Source organism: Sus scrofa, chromosome 14, assembly GCF_054392235.1.
Source record: "Sus scrofa isolate SSC_HxYL_T2T_F1_AM1 chromosome 14, Sscrofa_HxYL_maternal_Yorkshire_Landrace_v2.0, whole genome shotgun sequence".
In the NCBI taxonomy this organism is placed as follows: domain Eukaryota; kingdom Metazoa; phylum Chordata; class Mammalia; order Artiodactyla; family Suidae; genus Sus; species Sus scrofa.
Genome location: NC_139396.1, coordinates 2,959,636 through 2,981,692, shown reverse-complemented (window position 1 = coordinate 2,981,692; position 22,057 = coordinate 2,959,636).

Here is a 22,057-nt window from a genome sequence, read left to right as displayed (position 1 = left end):
ATTGAGTGCAGTGTGATCCATGCAGCATGAAGAAATGGAACCCTATTGAATGCAGTGGCTTTTATGCAGCATGATTGAATGCAGTGGATTCCTGCAGCATGATTGAATGCAGTGGATGTTTTGCAGCATGGCCCAAAGCATCCCGATTGAATGCAGTGGATACCGTGCAGCATGACTGATGCAGTGGATTTTATGCAGCATGGCCAAAAGCATCCCGATTCAATGCAGAGGATTCCATGCAGCATCATCGAATGCAGTGGATTCCATGCATTGTGCTTGAATGCAGTGTAATCCATGCAGCCTGGTAAAATGCATCCCGATTGAATGCAGTGGATTCCATGCAGCATGATTGAATGCAGTCGATTCCATGCAGACTGGTAAAATGCATCCCTATTGAATGCATTGGATTCCATGCATCATGATTGAATTCAGTGTATTCCAGGGAGCATGAAGTAATGGAACCCTATTGAATGAAGTGTATTTTATTTAGCATGATTGAATGCAGTGGATTCCTGCAGCATGAATGAATGCAGTGGATTTTTTGCAGCATGTCCACAAGCATCCCGATTGAATGCCGTGGATTCCATGCAGCCTGGTAAAATGCATCCCAATTAAATGCTGTGGATTCCATGCAGCATGATTGAATGAAGTCGATTCCATGCAGCATGAAGAAATGGAACCCTATTGAATGCAGGGGATTTTATGCAGCATGATTGAATGCAGTGGATTCCTTCAGCATGATTGAATGCAGTGGATTTTTTGCAGCATGGCCAAAAGCATCTCGATTTAATGCAGTGGATTACATGCAGCATCATTGAATGCAGAAAATTCAATTCATTGTGGCGAAATGGATCACGATTGTGTGCAGTGGAGTCCATGCATTGAGGCCAAATGCATCTCGATTGAATGCAGTGGATTTTATGCAGCATGGCCACAAGCATCCCGATTGAATGCCGTGGATTCCATGCAGCGTGGTGAAATGCATCCTGATTGAACGCAGTGTATACAATTCAGTGTGGCTAAATGGATCCCCATTCAATGCAGTGGATTCTATGCAGCGTTGCCCAATTGATCTCAATTGAATGCAGTGGTGTCAATGCAGTGTGGTGCAATGGATTCTGATTGAATGCAGTGGATTCCATGCATCATGGTGCAATGGATCCCAATTGTATGCAGTGAAATAAATGCAGCGTGATTGAATGCAGTGTATTCCATGCAGCATGGTAAAAGTCATCCCGGTTGAATGCAGTTAATTCCATGCAGTGGGATTAAATGAGTGTGATCCATGCTGCATGAAGAAATGGAACCTTATTGAATGCAGTGGATTTTATGCAGCATGATTGAATGCAGTGGATTTTTTGCAGCATGGCCCAAAGCATCCCGATTTAATGCAGTGGATTTTAGGCAGCATGTCAAAAAACATCCCGATTGAATGCAGTGGATACCATGCAGCATGATTGAATGCAGTGGATTTTATGGACCATGGCCAAAAGCATCCCGATTGAAGGCAGTGGATTCCATGCAGCGTCATTGAATGCAGTGGATTCCATGCATTGTGCTTGAATGCAGTGTAATCCATGCAGCCTGGTAAAATGCATCCCGATTGAATGCAGTGGATTCCATGCAGCATGATTGAATGCAGTGGATTCCATGCAGCCTGGTAAAATGCATCCCAATTAAATGCTGTGGATTCCATGCAGCATGATTGAAAGAAGTGGATTCCATGCAGCATGAAGAAATGGAACCCTATTGAAGGCAGGGGATATTATGCAGCATGATTGAATGCAGTGGATTCCTTCAGCATGATTGAATGCAGTGGAATTTTTGCAGCATGTCCCAAAGCATCTCGATTTAATGCAGTGGATTCCATGCAGCGTCATTGAATGCTGAGAATTCCATTCATTGTGGCGAAATGGATCACGATTGTGTGCAGTGGAGTCCATGCAGCGAGGCCAAATGCATCTCGATTGAATGCAGTGGATTTTATGCAGCATGGCCAAACGAATCCCAATTGAATGCCGTGGATTCCATGCAGCGTGGTGAAATGCATCCTGATTGAACGCAGTGTACACCATGCAGCGTGGGTAAATGGATACCCATGGAATGCAGTGGATTCTATGCAGCGTGGCCCAATTGATCTCAATTGAATGCAGTGGAGTCAATGCAGTGTGGTGCAATGGATTCTGATAGAATGCAGTGGATTCCATGCATCATGGCGCAATGGATCCCAATTGAATGCAGTGAAATCGATGCAGCGTGATTGAATGCAGTGTATTCCATGCAGCCTGGTAAAATTCATCCCGATTGAATGCAGTAGATTCCATGCAGTGTGATTGAGTGCAGTGTGATCCATGCAGCATGCAGAAATGGAACCCTATTGAATGCAGTGGATTTTACGCAGCATGATTGAATGCAGTGGATTCCTGCAGCATGATTGAATGCAGTAGATGTTTTGCCGCATGGCCCAAAGCATCCCGATTGAATGCAGTGGATTTAGGGCAGCATGTCCCAAAACATCCCGATTGAATGCAGTGGATACCATGCAGCATGATTGAATGCAGTGGATTTTATGCACCATGGCCAAAAGCATCCCGATTCAATGCAGAGAATTCCATGCAGCGTCATTGAATGCAGTGGATTCCATGCATTGTGCTTGAATGCAGTGTAATCCATGCAGCCTGGTAAAATGCATCCCGATTGAATGCAGTGGATTCCTTGCAGCATGATTGAATGCAGTGGATTCCATGCAGCCTGGTAAAATGCATCCCTATTGAATGCATTGGATTCCATGCAGCGTGATTGAATTCAGTGTATTCCAGGCAGCATGAAGTAATGGAATCCTATTGAATGAAGGGTCGTTTATGCAGCATGATTGAATGCCGTGGATTCCTGCAGCATGAATGAATGCAGTGGATTTTTTGCAGCATGGCCCAAAGCATCCCGATTGAATGCAGTGGAATCCATGCAGCGTCATCGAATGCAGAAGACTCCATGCATTGTGGCACAATGGATCCCGTTTGTATTCAGCAGTTGACGCAGTGAGGCCCAATGCATCCCGATTGAATGCAGTGGAGTTTATGCAGCATGGCGAAAAGCATCCCGATTGATGGCAGTGGATATTCATGCATTGTGATTGAATAAAGTGTTATCCATGCAGCGTGGTGAAATGCATCCTGATTGAACGCAGTGACGCCAGGCAGCGTGGGTAAATGGATACCCATGGAATGCAGTGGATTCTATGCAGCGTGGCCCAATTGATCTCAATTGAATGCAGTGGAGTCAATGCAGTGTGGTGCAATGGATTCTGATAGAATGCAGTGGATTCCATGCATCATGGCGCAATGGATCCCAATTGAATGCAGTGAAATCGATGCAGCGTGATTGAATGCAGTGTATTCCATGCAGCCTGGTAAAATGCATCCCGATTGAATGCAGTGGATTCCATGCAGCTTGATTGAATGCAGTGGATTCCATGCAGCCTGGTAAAATTCATCCCGATTGAATGCAGTAGATTCCATGCAGTGTGATTGAGTGCAGTGTGATCCATGCAGCATGAAGAAATGGAACCCTATTGAATGCAGTGGCTTTTATGCAGCATGATTGAATGCAGTGGATTCCTGCAGCATGATTGAATGCAGTGGATGTTTTGCAGCATGGCCCAAAGCATCCCGATTGAATGCAGTGGATACCGTGCAGCATGACTGATGCAGTGGATTTTATGCAGCATGGCCAAAAGCATCCCGATTCAATGCAGAGGATTCCATGCAGCATCATTGAATGCAGTGGATTCCATGCATTGTGCTTGAATGCAGTGTAATCCATGCAGCCTGGTAAAATGCATCCCGATTGAATGCAGTGGATTCCATGCAGCATGATTGAATGCAGTCGATTCCATGCAGACTGGTAAAATGCATCCCTATTGAATGCATTGGATTCCATGCAGCATGATTGAATTCAGTGTATTCCAGGGAGCATGAAGTAATGGAACCCTATTGAATGAAGTGTATTTTATTTAGCATGATTGAATGCAGTGGATTCCTGCAGCATGAATGAATGCAGTGGATTTTTTGCAGCATGTCCACAAGCATCCCGATTGAATGCCGTGGATTCCATGCAGCCTGGTAAAATGCATCCCAATTAAATGCTGTGGATTCCATGCAGCATGATTGAATGAAGTCGATTCCATGCAGCCTGAAGAAATGGAACCCTATTGAATGCAGGGGATTTTATGCAGCATGATTGAATGCAGTGGATTCCTTCAGCATGATTGAATGCAGTGGATTTTTTGCAGCATGGCCAAAAGCATCTCGATTTAATGCAGTGGATTCCATGCAGCATCATTGAATGCAGAAAATTCAATTCATTGTGGCGAAATGGATCACGATTGTGTGCAGTGGAGTCCATGCATCGAGGCCAAATGCATCTCGATTGAATGCAGTGGATTTTATGCAGCATGGCCACAAGCATCCCGATTGAATGCCATGGATTCCATGCAGCGTGGTGAAATGCATCCTGATTGAACGCAGTGTATACAATTCAGTGTGGCCAAATGGATCCACATTCAATGCAGTGGATTCTATTCAGTGTGGCCCAATTGATCTCAACTGAATGCAGTGGATTCCATGCATCATGGCGCAATGGATCCCAATTGAATGCAGTGAAATCGATGCAGCGTGATTGAATCCAGTGTATTCCATGCGGCCTGGTAAAATGCATCCCGATTGAATGCAGTGGATTCCATGCAGCATGATTGAATGCAGTGGATTCCATGCAGCCTGGTAAAATTCATCCCGATTGAATGCAGTGGATTCCATGCAGCGTCATTTAATGCAGAAGACTCCCTGCATTGTGGCACAATGGATCCCGTATGTATTCAGTGGAGTCCACGCAGTGAGGCCCAATGCATCCCGATTGAATGCAGTGGATTTTATGCAGCATGGCCCCATGCATCCCGATTGAATGCCGTGGATTCCATGCAGCGTGGTGAAATGCATCCTGATTGAATGCAGTGTATACCATTCAGTATGGCTAAATGGATACCAAGTGAATGCAGTGGATTCTATGCAGCATGGCCCAATTGATCTCAATTGAATGCAGTGGTGTCAATGCAGTGTGGTGCAATGGATTCTGATTGAATGCAGTGGATTCCATGCATCATGGTGCAATGGATCCCAATTGTATGCAGTGAAATAAATGCAGCGTGATTGAATGCAGTGTATTCCATGCAGCATGGTAAAAGTCATCCCGGTTGAATGCCGTTAATTCCATGCAGTGGGATTAAATGAGTGTGATCCATGCTGCATGAAGAAATGGAACCTTATTGAATGCAGTGGATTTTATGCAGCATGAATGAATGCAGTGGATTTTTTGCAGCATGGCCCAAAGCATCCCGATTTAATGCAGTGGATTTTAGGCAGCATGTCAAAAAACATCCCGATAGAATGCAGTGGATACCATGCAGCATGATTGAATGCAGTGGATTTTATGGACCATGGCCAAAAGCATCCCGATTGAAGGCAGTGGATTCCATGCAGCGTCATTGAATGCAGTGGATTCCATGCATTGTGCTTGAATGCAGTGTAATCCATGCAGCCTGGTAAAATGCATCCCGATTGAATGCAGTGGATTCCATGCAGCATGATTGAATGCAGTGGATTCCATGCAGACTGGTAAAATGCATCCCTATTGAATGCATTGGATTCCATGCAGCATGATTGAATTCAGTGTATTCCAGGGAGCATGAAGTAATGGAACCCTATTGAATGAAGTGTATTTTATTTAGCATGATTGAATGCAGTGGATTCCTGCAGCATGAATGAATGCAGTGGATTTTTTGCAGCATGTCCACAAGCATCCCGATTGAATGCCGTGGATTCCATGCAGCCTGGTAAAATGCATCCCAATTAAATGCTGTGGATTCCATGCAGCATGATTGAATGAAGTCGATTCCATGCAGCATGAAGAAATGGAACCCTATTGAATGCAGGGGATTTTATGCAGCATGATTGAATGCAGTGGATTCCTTCAGCATGATTGAATGCAGTGGATTTTTTGCAGCATGGCCAAAAGCATCTCGATTTAATGCAGTGGATTACATGCAGCATCATTGAATGCAGAAAATTCAATTCATTGTGGCGAAATGGATCACGATTGTGTGCAGTGGAGTCCATGCATTGAGGCCAAATGCATCTCGATTGAATGCAGTGGATTTTATGCAGCATGGCCACAAGCATCCCGATTGAATGCCGTGGATTCCATGCAGCGTGGTGAAATGCATCCTGATTGAACGCAGTGTATACAATTCAGTGTGGCTAAATGGATCCCCATTCAATGCAGTGGATTCTATGCAGCGTTGCCCAATTGATCTCAATTGAATGCAGTGGTGTCAATGCAGTGTGGTGCAATGGATTCTGATTGAATGCAGTGGATTCCATGCATCATGGTGCAATGGATCCCAATTGTATGCAGTGAAATAAATGCAGCGTGATTGAATGCAGTGTATTCCATGCAGCATGGTAAAAGTCATCCCGGTTGAATGCAGTTAATTCCATGCAGTGGGATTAAATGAGTGTGATCCATGCTGCATGAAGAAATGGAACCTTATTGAATGCAGTGGATTTTATGCAGCATGATTGAATGCAGTGGATTTTTTGCAGCATGGCCCAAAGCATCCCGATTTAATGCAGTGGATTTTAGGCAGCATGTCAAAAAACATCCCGATTGAATGCAGTGGATACCATGCAGCATGATTGAATGCAGTGGATTTTATGGACCATGGCCAAAAGCATCCCGATTGAAGGCAGTGGATTCCATGCAGCGTCATTGAATGCAGTGGATTCCATGCATTGTGCTTGAATGCAGTGTAATCCATGCAGCCTGGTAAAATGCATCCCGATTGAATGCAGTGGATTCCATGCAGCATGATTGAATGCAGTGGATTCCATGCAGCCTGGTAAAATGCATCCCAATTAAATGCTGTGGATTCCATGCAGCATGATTGAAAGAAGTGGATTCCATGCAGCATGAAGAAATGGAACCCTATTGAAGGCAGGGGATATTATGCAGCATGATTGAATGCAGTGGATTCCTTCAGCATGATTGAATGCAGTGGAATTTTTGCAGCATGTCCCAAAGCATCTCGATTTAATGCAGTGGATTCCATGCAGCGTCATTGAATGCTGAGAATTCCATTCATTGTGGCGAAATGGATCACGATTGTGTGCAGTGGAGTCCATGCAGCGAGGCCAAATGCATCTCGATTGAATGCAGTGGATTTTATGCAGCATGGCCAAACGAATCCCAATTGAATGCAGTGGATTCCATGCAGCGTGGTGAAATGCATCCTGATTGAACGCAGTGTACACCATGCAGCGTGGGTAAATGGATACCCATGGAATGCAGTGGATTCTATGCAGCGTGGCCCAATTGATCTCAATTGAATGCAGTGGAGTCAATGCAGTGTGGTGCAATGGATTCTGATAGAATGCAGTGGATTCCATGCATCATGGCGCAATGGATCCCAATTGAATGCAGTGAAATCGATGCAGCGTGATTGAATGCAGTGTATTCCATGCAGCCTGGTAAAATGCATCCCGATTGAATGCAGTGGATTCCATGCAGCTTGATTGAATGCAGTGGATTTTTTGCAAAATGGCCCAAAGCATCCCGATTTAATGCAGTGGATTTTAGGCAGCATGTCAAAAAACATCCCGATTGAATGCAGTGGATACCATGCAGCATGATTGAATGCAGTGGATTTTATGGACCATGGCCAAAAGCATCCCGATTGAAGGCAGTGGATTCCATGCAGCGTCATTGAATGCAGTGGATTCCATGCATTGTGCTTGAATGCAGTTTAATCCATGCAGCCTGGTAAAATGCATCCCGATTGAATGCAGTGGATTCCATGCAGCATGATTGAATGCAGTGGATTCCATGCAGCCTGGTAAAATGCATCCCAATTAAATGCTGTGGATTCCATGCAGCATGATTGAAAGAAGTGGATTCCATGCAGCATGAAGAAATGGAACCCTATTGAAGGCAGGGGATATTATGCAGCATGATTGAATGCAGTGGATTCCTTCAGCATGAATGAATGCAGTGGAATTTTTGCAGCATGTCCCAAAGCATCTCGATTTAATGCAGTGGATTCCATGCAGCGTCATTGAATGCTGAGAATTCCATTCATTGTGGCGAAATGGATCACGATTGTGTGCAGTGGAGTCCATGCAGCGAGGCCAAATGCATCTCGATTGAATGCAGTGGATTTTATGCAGCATGGCCAAACGAATCCCAATTGAATGCCGTGGATTCCATGCAGCGTGGTGAAATGCATCCTGATTGAACGCAGTGTACACCATGCAGCGTGGGTAAATGGATACCCATGGAATGCAGTGGATTCTATGCAGCGTGGCCCAATTGATCTCAATTGAATGCAGTGGAGTCAATGCAGTGTGGTGCAATGGATTCTGATAGAATGCAGTGGATTCCATGCATCATGGCGCAATGGATCCCAATTGAATGCAGTGAAATCGATGCAGCGTGATTGAATGCAGTGTATTCCATGCAGCCTGGTAAAATTCATCCCGATTGAATGCAGTAGATTCCATGCAGTGTGATTGAGTGCAGTGTGATCCATGCAGCATGCAGAAATGGAACCCTATTGAATGCAGTGGATTTTACGCAGCATGATTGAATGCAGTGGATTCCTGCAGCATGATTGAATGCAGTAGATGTTTTGCCGCATGGCCCAAAGCATCCCGATTGAATGCAGTGGATTTAGGGCAGCATGTCCCAAAACATCCCGATTGAATGCAGTGGATACCATGCAGCATGATTGAATGCAGTGGATTTTATGCACCATGGCCAAAAGCATCCCGATTCAATGCAGAGAATTCCATGCAGCGTCATTGAATGCAGTGGATTCCATGCATTGTGCTTGAATGCAGTGTAATCCATGCAGCCTGGTAAAATGCATCCCGATTGAATGCAGTGGATTCCTTGCAGCATGATTGAATGCAGTGGATTCCATGCAGCCTGGTAAAATGCATCCCTATTGAATGCATTGGATTCCATGCAGCGTGATTGAATTCAGTGTATTCCAGGCAGCATGAAGTAATGGAATCCTATTGAATGAAGGGTCGTTTATGCAGCATGATTGAATGCCGTGGATTCCTGCAGCATGAATGAATGCAGTGGATTTTTTGCAGCATGGCCCAAAGCATCCCGATTGAATGCAGTGGAATCCATGCAGCGTCATCGAATGCAGAAGACTCCATGCATTGTGGCACAATGGATCCCGTTTGTATTCAGCAGTTGACGCAGTGAGGCCCAATGCATCCCGATTGAATGCAGTGGAGTTTATGCAGCATGGCGAAAAGCATCCCGATTGATGGCAGTGGATATTCATGCATTGTGATTGAATAAAGTGTTATCCATGCAGCGTGGTGAAATGCATCCTGATTGAACGCAGTGACGCCAGGCAGCGTGGGTAAATGGATACCCATGGAATGCAGTGGATTCTATGCAGCGTGGCCCAATTGATCTCAATTGAATGCAGTGGAGTCAATGCAGTGTGGTGCAATGGATTCTGATAGAATGCAGTGGATTCCATGCATCATGGCGCAATGGATCCCAATTGAATGCAGTGAAATCGATGCAGCGTGATTGAATGCAGTGTATTCCATGCAGCCTGGTAAAATGCATCCCGATTGAATGCAGTGGATTCCATGCAGCTTGATTGAATGCAGTGGATTCCATGCAGCCTGGTAAAATTCATCCCGATTGAATGCAGTAGATTCCATGCAGTGTGATTGAGTGCAGTGTGATCCATGCAGCATGAAGAAATGGAACCCTATTGAATGCAGTGGCTTTTATGCAGCATGATTGAATGCAGTGGATTCCTGCAGCATGATTGAATGCAGTGGATGTTTTGCAGCATGGCCCAAAGCATCCCGATTGAATGCAGTGGATACCGTGCAGCATGACTGATGCAGTGGATTTTATGCAGCATGGCCAAAAGCATCCCGATTCAATGCAGAGGATTCCATGCAGCATCATTGAATGCAGTGGATTCCATGCATTGTGCTTGAATGCAGTGTAATCCATGCAGCCTGGTAAAATGCATCCCGATTGAATGCAGTGGATTCCATGCAGCATGATTGAATGCAGTCGATTCCATGCAGACTGGTAAAATGCATCCCTATTGAATGCATTGGATTCCATGCAGCATGATTGAATTCAGTGTATTCCAGGGAGCATGAAGTAATGGAACCCTATTGAATGAAGTGTATTTTATTTAGCATGATTGAATGCAGTGGATTCCTGCAGCATGAATGAATGCAGTGGATTTTTTGCAGCATGTCCACAAGCATCCCGATTGAATGCCGTGGATTCCATGCAGCCTGGTAAAATGCATCCCAATTAAATGCTGTGGATTCCATGCAGCATGATTGAATGAAGTCGATTCCATGCAGCATGAAGAAATGGAACCCTATTGAATGCAGGGGATTTTATGCAGCATGATTGAATGCAGTGGATTCCTTCAGCATGATTGAATGCAGTGGATTTTTTGCAGCATGGCCAAAAGCATCTCGATTTAATGCAGTGGATTCCATGCAGCATCATTGAATGCAGAAAATTCAATTCATTGTGGCGAAATGGATCACGATTGTGTGCAGTGGAGTCCATGCATCGAGGCCAAATGCATCTCGATTGAATGCAGTGGATTTTATGCAGCATGGCCACAAGCATCCCGATTGAATGCCATGGATTCCATGCAGCGTGGTGAAATGCATCCTGATTGAACGCAGTGTATACAATTCAGTGTGGCCAAATGGATCCACATTCAATGCAGTGGATTCTATTCAGTGTGGCCCAATTGATCTCAACTGAATGCAGTGGATTCCATGCATCATGGCGCAATGGATCCCAATTGAATGCAGTGAAATCGATGCAGCGTGATTGAATGCAGTGTATTCCATGCGGCCTGGTAAAATGCATCCCGATTGAATGCAGTGGATTCCATGCAGCATGATTGAATGCAGTGGATTCCATGCAGCCTGGTAAAATTCATCCCGATTGAATGCAGTGGATTCCATGCAGCGTCATTTAATGCAGAAGACTCCCTGCATTGTGGCACAATGGATCCCGTATGTATTCAGTGGAGTCCACGCAGTGAGGCCCAATGCATCCCGATTGAATGCAGTGGATTTTATGCAGCATGGCCCCATGCATCCCGATTGAATGCCGTGGATTCCATGCAGCGTGGTGAAATGCATCCTGATTGAATGCAGTGTATACCACTCAGTATGGCTAAATGGATACCAAGTGAATGCAGTGGATTCTATGCAGCATGGCCCAATTGATCTCAATTGAATGCAGTGGTGTCAATGCAGTGTGGTGCAATGGATTCTGATTGAATGCAGTGGATTCCATGCATCATGGTGCAATGGATCCCAATTGTATGCAGTGAAATAAATGCAGCGTGATTGAATGCAGTGTATTCCATGCAGCATGGTAAAAGTCATCCCGGTTGAATGCCGTTAATTCCATGCAGTGGGATTAAATGAGTGTGATCCATGCTGCATGAAGAAATGGAACCTTATTGAATGCAGTGGATTTTATGCAGCATGAATGAATGCAGTGGATTTTTTGCAGCATGGCCCAAAGCATCCCGATTTAATGCAGTGGATTTTAGGCAGCATGTCAAAAAACATCCCGATAGAATGCAGTGGATACCATGCAGCATGATTGAATGCAGTGGATTTTATGGACCATGGCCAAAAGCATCCCGATTGAAGGCAGTGGATTCCATGCAGCGTCATTGAATGCAGTGGATTCCATGCATTGTGCTTGAATGCAGTGTAATCCATGCAGCCTGGTAAAATGCATCCCGATTGAATGCAGTGGATTCCATGCAGCATGATTGAATGCAGTCGATTCCATGCAGCATGAAGAAAATGAACCCTATAGAATGCAGTGGATTTTATGCAGCATGATTGAATGCAGTGGATTCCTGCAGCATGATTGAATGCAGTGTATTTTTTGAAGCTTGGCCCAAAGCATCCCGATTTACTGCAGTGGATATTCTGCAGCATGTCCCAAAACATCCCGATTGAATGCAGTGGATACCGTGCAGCATGTTTGAATGCAGTGGATTTTAGGCAGCATGGCCAAAAGCATCCCGATAGAATGCAGTGGATTCCATGCAGCGTCATTGAATGCAGTGGATTCCATGCATTGTGATTGAATGCAGTGTAATCCATGCAGCCTGGTAAAATGCATCCCGATTGAATGCAGTGGATTCCATGCAGCCTGATTGAATGCAGTGGATTCCATGCAGCATGAAGAAATGGAACCCTATGGAATGCAGTGGATTTTATGCAGCATGATTGTATGCAGTGTATTCCTGCAGCATGATTGAATGCAGTGTATTTTTTGAAGCTTGGCCCAAAGCATCCCGATTTACTGCAGTGGATATTCTGCAGCATGTCCCAAAACATCCCGATTGAATGCAGTGGATACCGTGCAGCATGATTGAATGCAGTGGATTTTAGGCTGCATGGCCAAAAGCATCCCGATAGAATGCAGTGGATTCCATGCAGCGTCATTGAATGCAGTGGATTCCATGCATTGTGATTGAATGCAGTGAAATCCATGCAGCCTGGTAAAATGCATCCCTATTGAATGCATTGGATTCCATGCAGCCTGATTGAATTCAGTGTATTCCAGACAGCATGAAGTAATGGAACCCTATTGAATGCAGTGGATTTTATGCAGCATGATTGTATGCAGTGTATTCCTGCAGCATGATTGAATGCAGTGTATTTTTTGAAGCTTGGCCCAAAGCATCCCGATTTACTGCAGTGGATATTCTGCAGCATGTCCCAATACATCCCGATTGAATGCAGTGGATACCGTGCAGCATGATTGAATGCAGTGGATTTTAGGCAGCATGGCCAAAAGCATCCCGATAGAATGCAGTGGATTCCATGCAGCGTCATTGAATGCAGTGGATTCCATGCATTGTGATTGAATGCAGTGAAATCCATGCAGCCTGGTAAAATGCATCCCTATTGAATGCATTGGATTCCATGCAGCCTGATTGAATTCAGTGTATTCCAGGGAGCATGAAGTAATGGAACCCTATTGAATGCAGTGGATTTTATGCAGCATGATTGAATGCAGTGGATTCCTGCGGCATGAATGAATGCAGTGGATTTTTTGCAGCATGGCACAAAGCATTACGATTTAATGCAGTGGATTCCATGCAGCGTCATTGAATATAGAATACTCCATGTATTGTGCCAAAATGGATCCCGATTGTACTCAGTGCAGTTGACGCAGTGAGGCCCAATGCATCCCGATTGAATGCAGTTGATTTATTGCAGCAGGGCCAAAAGCATCCCGATTGAAGGCAGTGGATTCCATACAATGTCATTGAATGCAGTGTAATACATTCAGCCTGGTAACATGCATCCGGATTGAATGCAGTGGATTCCATGAAGCATGCTTGAATGCAGTGGATTCCATGCAGCCTGGTAAAATGCATCCCAATTGAATGCAATGGATTCCATGCAGCGTGATTTAATGCAGTGCATTCCAGGCAGCATGAAGAAATGGAACCCTATTGAATGCAGGGAATTTAATGCAGCATGATTGAATGCAGTGGATACCTGCAGCATGATTGAATGCTGTGGATTATTAGCAGCAAGGCCCAAAGTATTCCGAATGAATGCAGTGGATACCTGCAGCATGATTGAATGCAGAGGATTTTTTGCAGCATGGCCCAAATCATCCCGATTTAATGCAGGGGATTTTCTGCAGCATGTCCCAAAACATCCCGATTGAATCAGGTGGATTAGATGCAGCATGATTGAATGCAGTGGATTTTATGCAGCATGGCCAAAAGCATCCCGATTGAATGCAGTGGATTCCATGCAGCGTCATTGAATGCAGAAGACTCCCTGCATTGTGGCACAATGGATCCCGTATGTATTCAGTTGAGTTCACGCAGTGAGGCCCAATGCATCCCGATTGAATGCAGTGGGTTTTATGCAGCATTGCCAAAAGTATCCCGATTGAGTGCAGTGGATTCCATGCAGCGTCATTGAATGCAGTGGATTCCATGCATTGTGCTTGAATGCAGTGTAATCCATGCAGCCTGGTAAAATGCATCCCGATTGAATGCAGTGGATTCCATGCAGCATGATTGAATGCAGTGGATTCCATGCAGCCTGGTAAAATGCACCTCAATTAAATGATGTGGATTCCATGCATCCTGATTGAATGCAGTGTATTCCATGCAGCATGAAGAAATGGAACACTATTGAATGCAGGGTATTTTATGCAGCATGATTGAATGCTGTGGATTCCTGCAGAATTATTGAATGCAGTGGATTTTTTGCAACATGTCCCAAAGCATCTCTGATTTAATGCAGTGGATTCCATGCAGCGTCATTGAATGCTGAGAATTCCATTCATTGTGGCGAAATGGATCACGATTGTGTGCAGTGGAGTCCATGCAGCGAGGCCAAATGCATCTCGATGGAATGCAGTGGATTTTATGCAGCATGGCCCCATGCAACCCGATTGAATGCCGTGGATTCCATGCAGCGTGGTGAAATGCATCCTGATTGAACGCAGTGTATACCATTCAGTGTGGCTAATTGGATCCCTATTGAATGCAGTGGATTCTATGCATTGTTGCCCAATTGATCTCAATTGAATGCAGTGGATTCAATGCGGTGTGGTGCAATGGATACTGATTGAATGCAGTGGATTCAATGCAGCCTGGTAAAATTAATCCCGATTGAATGCAGAGGATTCCATGCAGTGTGATTTAATGCAGTGTGATCCATGCAGCATGAAGAAATGGAACCATATTGAATGCAGTGGATTTTATGCAGCATGATTGAATGCAGTGGAGTTTTTGCAGAATGGCCCAAAGCATCCTGATTTAATGCAGTGAATTTTCTGCAGCATGTCCCAAAACATCCCGACTGAATGCAGTGGATACGGTGCAGCATGATTGAATGCATTGGATTTTATGCAGCATGACCCAAAATATCCCTATTGGAGGCAGTGAATTCCATGCAGCATGATTGAATGCAGTGTATTTTATGCAGGAGGGCCAAAAGCATCCCGATAGAATGCAGTGGATTCCATGCAGCGTCGTTGAATGCAGTGGATTCCTTGCAGCGTGATTGAATGCAGTGTAATCCATGCAGCCTGGTAAAATGCATCCCGATTGAATGCAGTGGATTCCATGTATTGTGATTGAATGCAGTGTAATCCATGCAGCGTGGTAAAATGCATCCCGATTGAATGTAGTGGATTTTATGCAGCATGGTTGAATGCAGTGGATTCCATGCAGCCTGGTAAAATGCATCCCAATTAAATGCTGTGGATTCCATGCAGCATGATTGAAAGAAGTGGATTCCATGCAGCATGAAGAAATGGAATCCTATTGAAGGCAGGGGATATTATGCAGCATGATTGAATGCAGTGGATTCCTTCAGCATGATTGAATGCAGTGGAATTTTTGCAGCATGTCCCAAAGCATCTCGATTTAATGCAGTGGATTCCATGCAGCGTCATTGAATGCAAAAAATTCCATTCATTGTGGCGAAATGGATCACGATTGTGTGCAGTGGAGTCCATGCAGCGAGGCCAAATGCATCTCGATTGAATGCAGTGGATTTTATGCAGCATGGCCAAACGAATCCCAATTGAATGCCGTGGATTCCATGCAGCGTGGTGAAATGCATCCTGATTGAACGCAGTGTACACCATGCAGCGTGGGTAAATGGATACCCATGGAATGCAGTGGATTCTATGCAGCGTGGCCCAATTGATCTCAATTGAATGCAGTGGAGTCAATGCAGTGTGGTGCAATGGATTCTGATAGAATGCAGTGGATTCCATGCATCATGGCGCAATGGATCCCAATTGAATGCAGTGAAATCGATGCAGCGTGATTGAATGCAGTGTATTCCATGCAGCCTGGTAAAATGCATCCCGATTGAATGCAGTGGATTCCATGCAGCTTGATTGAATGCAGTGGATTTTTTGCAAAATGGCCCAAAGCATCCCGATTTAATGCAGTGGATTTTAGGCAGCATGTCAAAAAACATCCCGATTGAATGCAGTGGATACCATGCAGCATGATTGAATGCAGTGGATTTTATGGACCATGGCCAAAAGCATCCCGATTGAAGGCAGTGGATTCCATGCAGCGTCATTGAATGCAGTGGATTCCATGCATTGTGCTTGAATGCAGTTTAATCCATGCAGCCTGGTAAAATGCATCCCGATTGAATGCAGTGGATTCCATGCAGCATGATTGAATGCAGTGGATTCCATGCAGCCTGGTAAAATGCATCCCAATTAAATGCTGTGGATTCCATGCAGCATGATTGAAAGAAGTGGATTCCATGCAGCATGAAGAAATGGAACCCTATTGAAGGCAGGGGATATTATGCAGCATGATTGAATGCAGTGGATTCCTTCAGCATGAATGAATGCAGTGGAATTTTTGCAGCATGTCCCAAAGCATCTCGATTTAATGCAGTGGATTCCATGCAGCGTCATTGAATGCTGAGAATTCCATTCATTGTGGCGAAATGGATCACGATTGTGTGCAGTGGAGTCCATGCAGCGAGGCCAAATGCATCTCGATTGAATGCAGTGGATTTTATGCAGCATGGCCAAACGAATCCCAATTGAATGCCGTGGATTCCATGCAGCGTGGTGAAATGCATCCTGATTGAACGCAGTGTACACCATGCAGCGTGGGTAAATGGATACCCATGGAATGCAGTGGATTCTATGCAGCGTGGCCCAATTGATCTCAATTGAATGCAGTGGAGTCAATGCAGTGTGGTGCAATGGATTCTGATAGAATGCAGTGGATTCCATGCATCATGGCGCAATGGATCCCAATTGAATGCAGTGAAATCGATGTAGCGTGATTGAATGCAGTGTATTCCATGCAGCCTGGTAAAATTCATCCCGATTGAATGCAGTAGATTCCATGCAGTGTGATTGAGTGCAGTGTGATCCATGCAGCATGCAGAAATGGAACCCTATTGAATGCAGTGGATTTTACGCAGCATGATTGAATGCAGTGGATTCCTGCAGCATGATTGAATGCAGTAGATGTTTTGCCGCATGGCCCAAAGCATCCCGATTGAATGCAGTGGATTTAGGGCAGCATGTCCCAAAACATCCCGATTGAATGCAGTGGATACCATGCAGCATGATTGAATGCAGTGGATTTTATGCACCATGGCCAAAAGCATCCCGATTCAATGCAGAGAATTCCATGCAGCGTCATTGAATGCAGTGGATTCCATGCATTGTGCTTGAATGCAGTGTAATCCATGCAGCCTGGTAAAATGCATCCCGATTGAATGCAGTGGATTCCTTGCAGCATGATTGAATGCAGTGGATTCCATGCAGCCTGGTAAAATGCATCCCTATTGAATGCATTGGATTCCATGCAGCGTGATTGAATTCAGTGTATTCCAGGCAGCATGAAGTAATGGAATCCTATTGAATGAAGGGTCGTTTATGCAGCATGATTGAATGCCGTGGATTCCTGCAGCATGAATGAATGCAGTGGATTTTTTGCAGCATGGCCCAAAGCATCCCGATTGAATGCAGTGGAATCCATGCAGCGTCATCGAATGCAGAAGACTCCATGCATTGTGGCACAATGGATCCCGTTTGTATTCAGCAGTTGACGCAGTGAGGCCCAATGCATCCCGATTGAATGCAGTGGAGTTTATGCAGCATGGCGAAAAGCATCCCGATTGATGGCAGTGGATATTCATGCATTGTGATTGAATAAAGTGTTATCCATGCAGCGTGGTGAAATGCATCCTGATTGAACGCAGTGACGCCAGGCAGCGTGGGTAAATGGATACCCATGGAATGCAGTGGATTCTATGCAGCGTGGCCCAATTGATCTCAATTGAATGCAGTGGAGTCAATGCAGTGTGGTGCAATGGATTCTGATAGAATGCAGTGGATTCCATGCATCATGGCGCAATGGATCCCAATTGAATGCAGTGAAATCGATGCAGCGTGATTGAATGCAGTGTATTCCATGCAGCCTGGTAAAATGCATCCCGATTGAATGCAGTGGATTCCATGCAGCTTGATTGAATGCAGTGGATTCCATGCAGCCTGGTAAAATTCATCCCGATTGAATGCAGTAGATTCCATGCAGTGTGATTGAGTGCAGTGTGATCCATGCAGCATGAAGAAATGGAACCCTATTGAATGCAGTGGATTTTATGCAGCATGATTGAATGCAGTGGATTCCTGCAGCATGATTGAATGCAGTGGATGTTTTGCAGCATGGCCCAAAGCATCCCGATTGAATGCAGTGGATACCGTGCAGCATGACTGATGCAGTGGATTTTATGCAGCATGGCCAAAAGCATCCCGATTCAATGCAGAGGATTCCATGCAGCATCATTGAATGCAGTGGATTCCATGCATTGTGCTTGAATGCAGTGTAATCCATGCAGCCTGGTAAAATGCATCCCGATTGAATGCAGTGGATTCCATGCAGCATGATTGAATGCAGTCGATTCCATGCAGACTGGTAAAATGCATCCCTATTGAATGCATTGGATTCCATGCAGCATGATTGAATTCAGTGTATTCCAGGGAGCATGAAGTAATGGAACCCTATTGAATGAAGTGTATTTTATTTAGCATGATTGAATGCAGTGGATTCCTGCAGCATGAATGAATGCAGTGGATTTTTTGCAGCATGTCCACAAGCATCCCGATTGAATGCCGTGGATTCCATGCAGCCTGGTAAAATGCATCCCAATTAAATGCTGTGGATTCCATGCAGCATGATTGAATGAAGTCGATTCCATGCAGCATGAAGAAATGGAACCCTATTGAATGCAGGGGATTTTATGCAGCATGATTGAATGCAGTGGATTCCTTCAGCATGATTGAATGCAGTGGATTTTTTGCAGCATGGCCAAAAGCATCTCGATTTAATGCAGTGGATTCCATGCAGCATCATTGAATGCAGAAAATTCAATTCATTGTGGCGAAATGGATCACGATTGTGTGCAGTGGAGTCCATGCATCGAGGCCAAATGCATCTCGATTGAATGCAGTGGATTTTATGCAGCATGGCCACAAGCATCCCGATTGAATGCCATGGATTCCATGCAGCGTGGTGAAATGCATCCTGATTGAACGCAGTGTATACAATTCAGTGTGGCCAAATGGATCCACATTCAATGCAGTGGATTCTATTCAGTGTGGCCCAATTGATCTCAACTGAATGCAGTGGATTCCATGCATCATGGCGCAATGGATCCCAATTGAATGCAGTGAAATCGATGCAGCGTGATTGAATGCAGTGTATTCCATGCGGCCTGGTAAAATGCATCCCGATTGAATGCAGTGGATTCCATGCAGCATGATTGAATGCAGTGGATTCCATGCAGCCTGGTAAAATTCATCCCGATTGAATGCAGTGGATTCCATGCAGCGTCATTTAATGCAGAAGACTCCCTGCATTGTGGCACAATGGATCCCGTATGTATTCAGTGGAGTCCACGCAGTGAGGCCCAATGCATCCCGATTGAATGCAGTGGATTTTATGCAGCATGGCCCCATGCATCCCGATTGAATGCCGTGGATTCCATGCAGCGTGGTGAAATGCATCCTGATTGAATGCAGTGTATACCAATCAGTATGGCTAAATTGATACCAAGTGAATGCAGTGGATTCTATGCAGCATGGCCCAATTGATCTCAATTGAATGCAGTGGTGTCAATGCAGTGTGGTGCAATGGATTCTGATTGAATGCAGTGGATTCCATGCATCATGGTGCAATGGATCCCAATTGTATGCAGTGAAATAAATGCAGCGTGATTGAATGCAGTGTATTCCATGCAGCATGGTAAAAGTCATCCCGGTTGAATGCCGTTAATTCCATGCAGTGGGATTAAATGAGTGTGATCCATGCTGCATGAAGAAATGGAACCTTATTGAATGCAGTGGATTTTATGCAGCATGAATGAATGCAGTGGATTTTTTGCAGCATGGCCCAAAGCATCCCGATTTAATGCAGTGGATTTTAGGCAGCATGTCAAAAAACATCCCGATAGAATGCAGTGGATACCATGCAGCATGATTGAATGCAGTGGATTTTATGGACCATGGCCAAAAGCATCCCGATTGAAGGCAGTGGATTCCATGCAGCGTCATTGAATGCAGTGGATTCCATGCATTGTGCTTGAATGCAGTGTAATCCATGCAGCCTGGTAAAATGCATCCCGATTGAATGCAGTGGATTCCATGCAGCATGATTGAATGCAGTCGATTCCATGCAGCATGAAGAAAATGAACCCTATAGAATGCAGTGGATTTTATGCAGCATGATTGAATGCAGTGGATTCCTGCAGCATGATTGAATGCAGTGTATTTTTTGAAGCTTGGCCCAAAGCATCCCGATTTACTGCAGTGGATATTCTGCAGCATGTCCCAAAACATCCCGATTGAATGCAGTGGATACCGTGCAGCATGTTTGAATGCAGTGGATTTTAGGCAGCATGGCCAAAAGCATCCCGATAGAATGCAGTGGATTCCATGCAGCGTCATTGAATGCAGTGGATTCCATGCATTGTGATTGAATGCAGTGTAATCCATGCAGCCTGGTAAAATGCATCCCGATTGAATGCAGTGGATTCCATGCAGCCTGATTGAATGCAGTGGATTCCATGCAGCATGAAGAAATGGAACCCTATGGAATGCAGTGGATTTTATGCAGCATGATTGTATGCAGTGTATTCCTGCAGCATGATTGAATGCAGTGTATTTTTTGAAGCTTGGCCCAAAGCATCCCGATTTACTGCAGTGGATATTCTGCAGCATGTCCCAAAACATCCCGATTGAATGCAGTGGATACCGTGCAGCATGATTGAATGCAGTGGATTTTAGGCTGCATGGCCAAAAGCATCCCGATAGAATGCAGTGGATTCCATGCAGCGTCATTGAATGCAGTGGATTCCATGCATTGTGATTGAATGCAGTGAAATCCATGCAGCCTGGTAAAATGCATCCCTATTGAATGCATTGGATTCCATGCAGCCTGATTGAATTCAGTGTATTCCAGACAGCATGAAGTAATGGAACCCTATTGAATGCAGTGGATTTTATGCAGCATGATTGAATGCAGTGGATTCCTGCGGCATGAATGAATGCAGTGGATTTTTTGCAGCATGGCACAAAGCATTACGATTTAATGCAGTGGATTCCATGCAGCGTCATTGAATATAGAATACTCCATGTATTGTGCCAAAATGGATCCCGATTGTACTCAGTGCAGTTGACGCAGTGAGGCCCAATGCATCCCGATTGAATGCAGTTGATTTAATGCAGCAGGGCCAAAAGCATCCCGAATGAAGGCACTGGATTCCATGCAATGTTATTGAATGCAGTGTAATACATGCAGCCTGGTAACATGCATCCGGATTGAATGCAGTGGATTCCATGAAGCATGCTTGAATGCAGTGGATTCCATGCAGCCTGGTAAAATGCATCCCAATTGAATGCAATGGATTCCATGCAGCGTGATTTAATGCAGTGCATTCCAGGCAGCATGAAGAAATGGAACCCTATTGAATGCAGGGAATTTAATGCAGCATGATTGAATGCAGTGGATACCTGCAGCATGATTGAATGCTGTGGATTATTAGCAGCAAGGCCCAAAGTATTCCGAATGAATGCAGTGGATACCTGCAGCATGATTGAATGCAGAGGATTTTTTGCAGCATGGCCCAAATCATCCCGATTTAATGCAGGGGATTTTCTGCAGCATGTCCCAAAACATCCCGATTGAATCAGGTGGATTAGATGCAGCATGATTGAATGCAGTGGATTTTATGCAGCATGGCCAAAAGCATCCCGATTGAATGCAGTGGATTCCATGCAGCGTCATTGAATGCAGAAGACTCCCTGCATTGTGGCACAATGGATCCCGTATGTATTCAGTTGAGTTCACGCAGTGAGG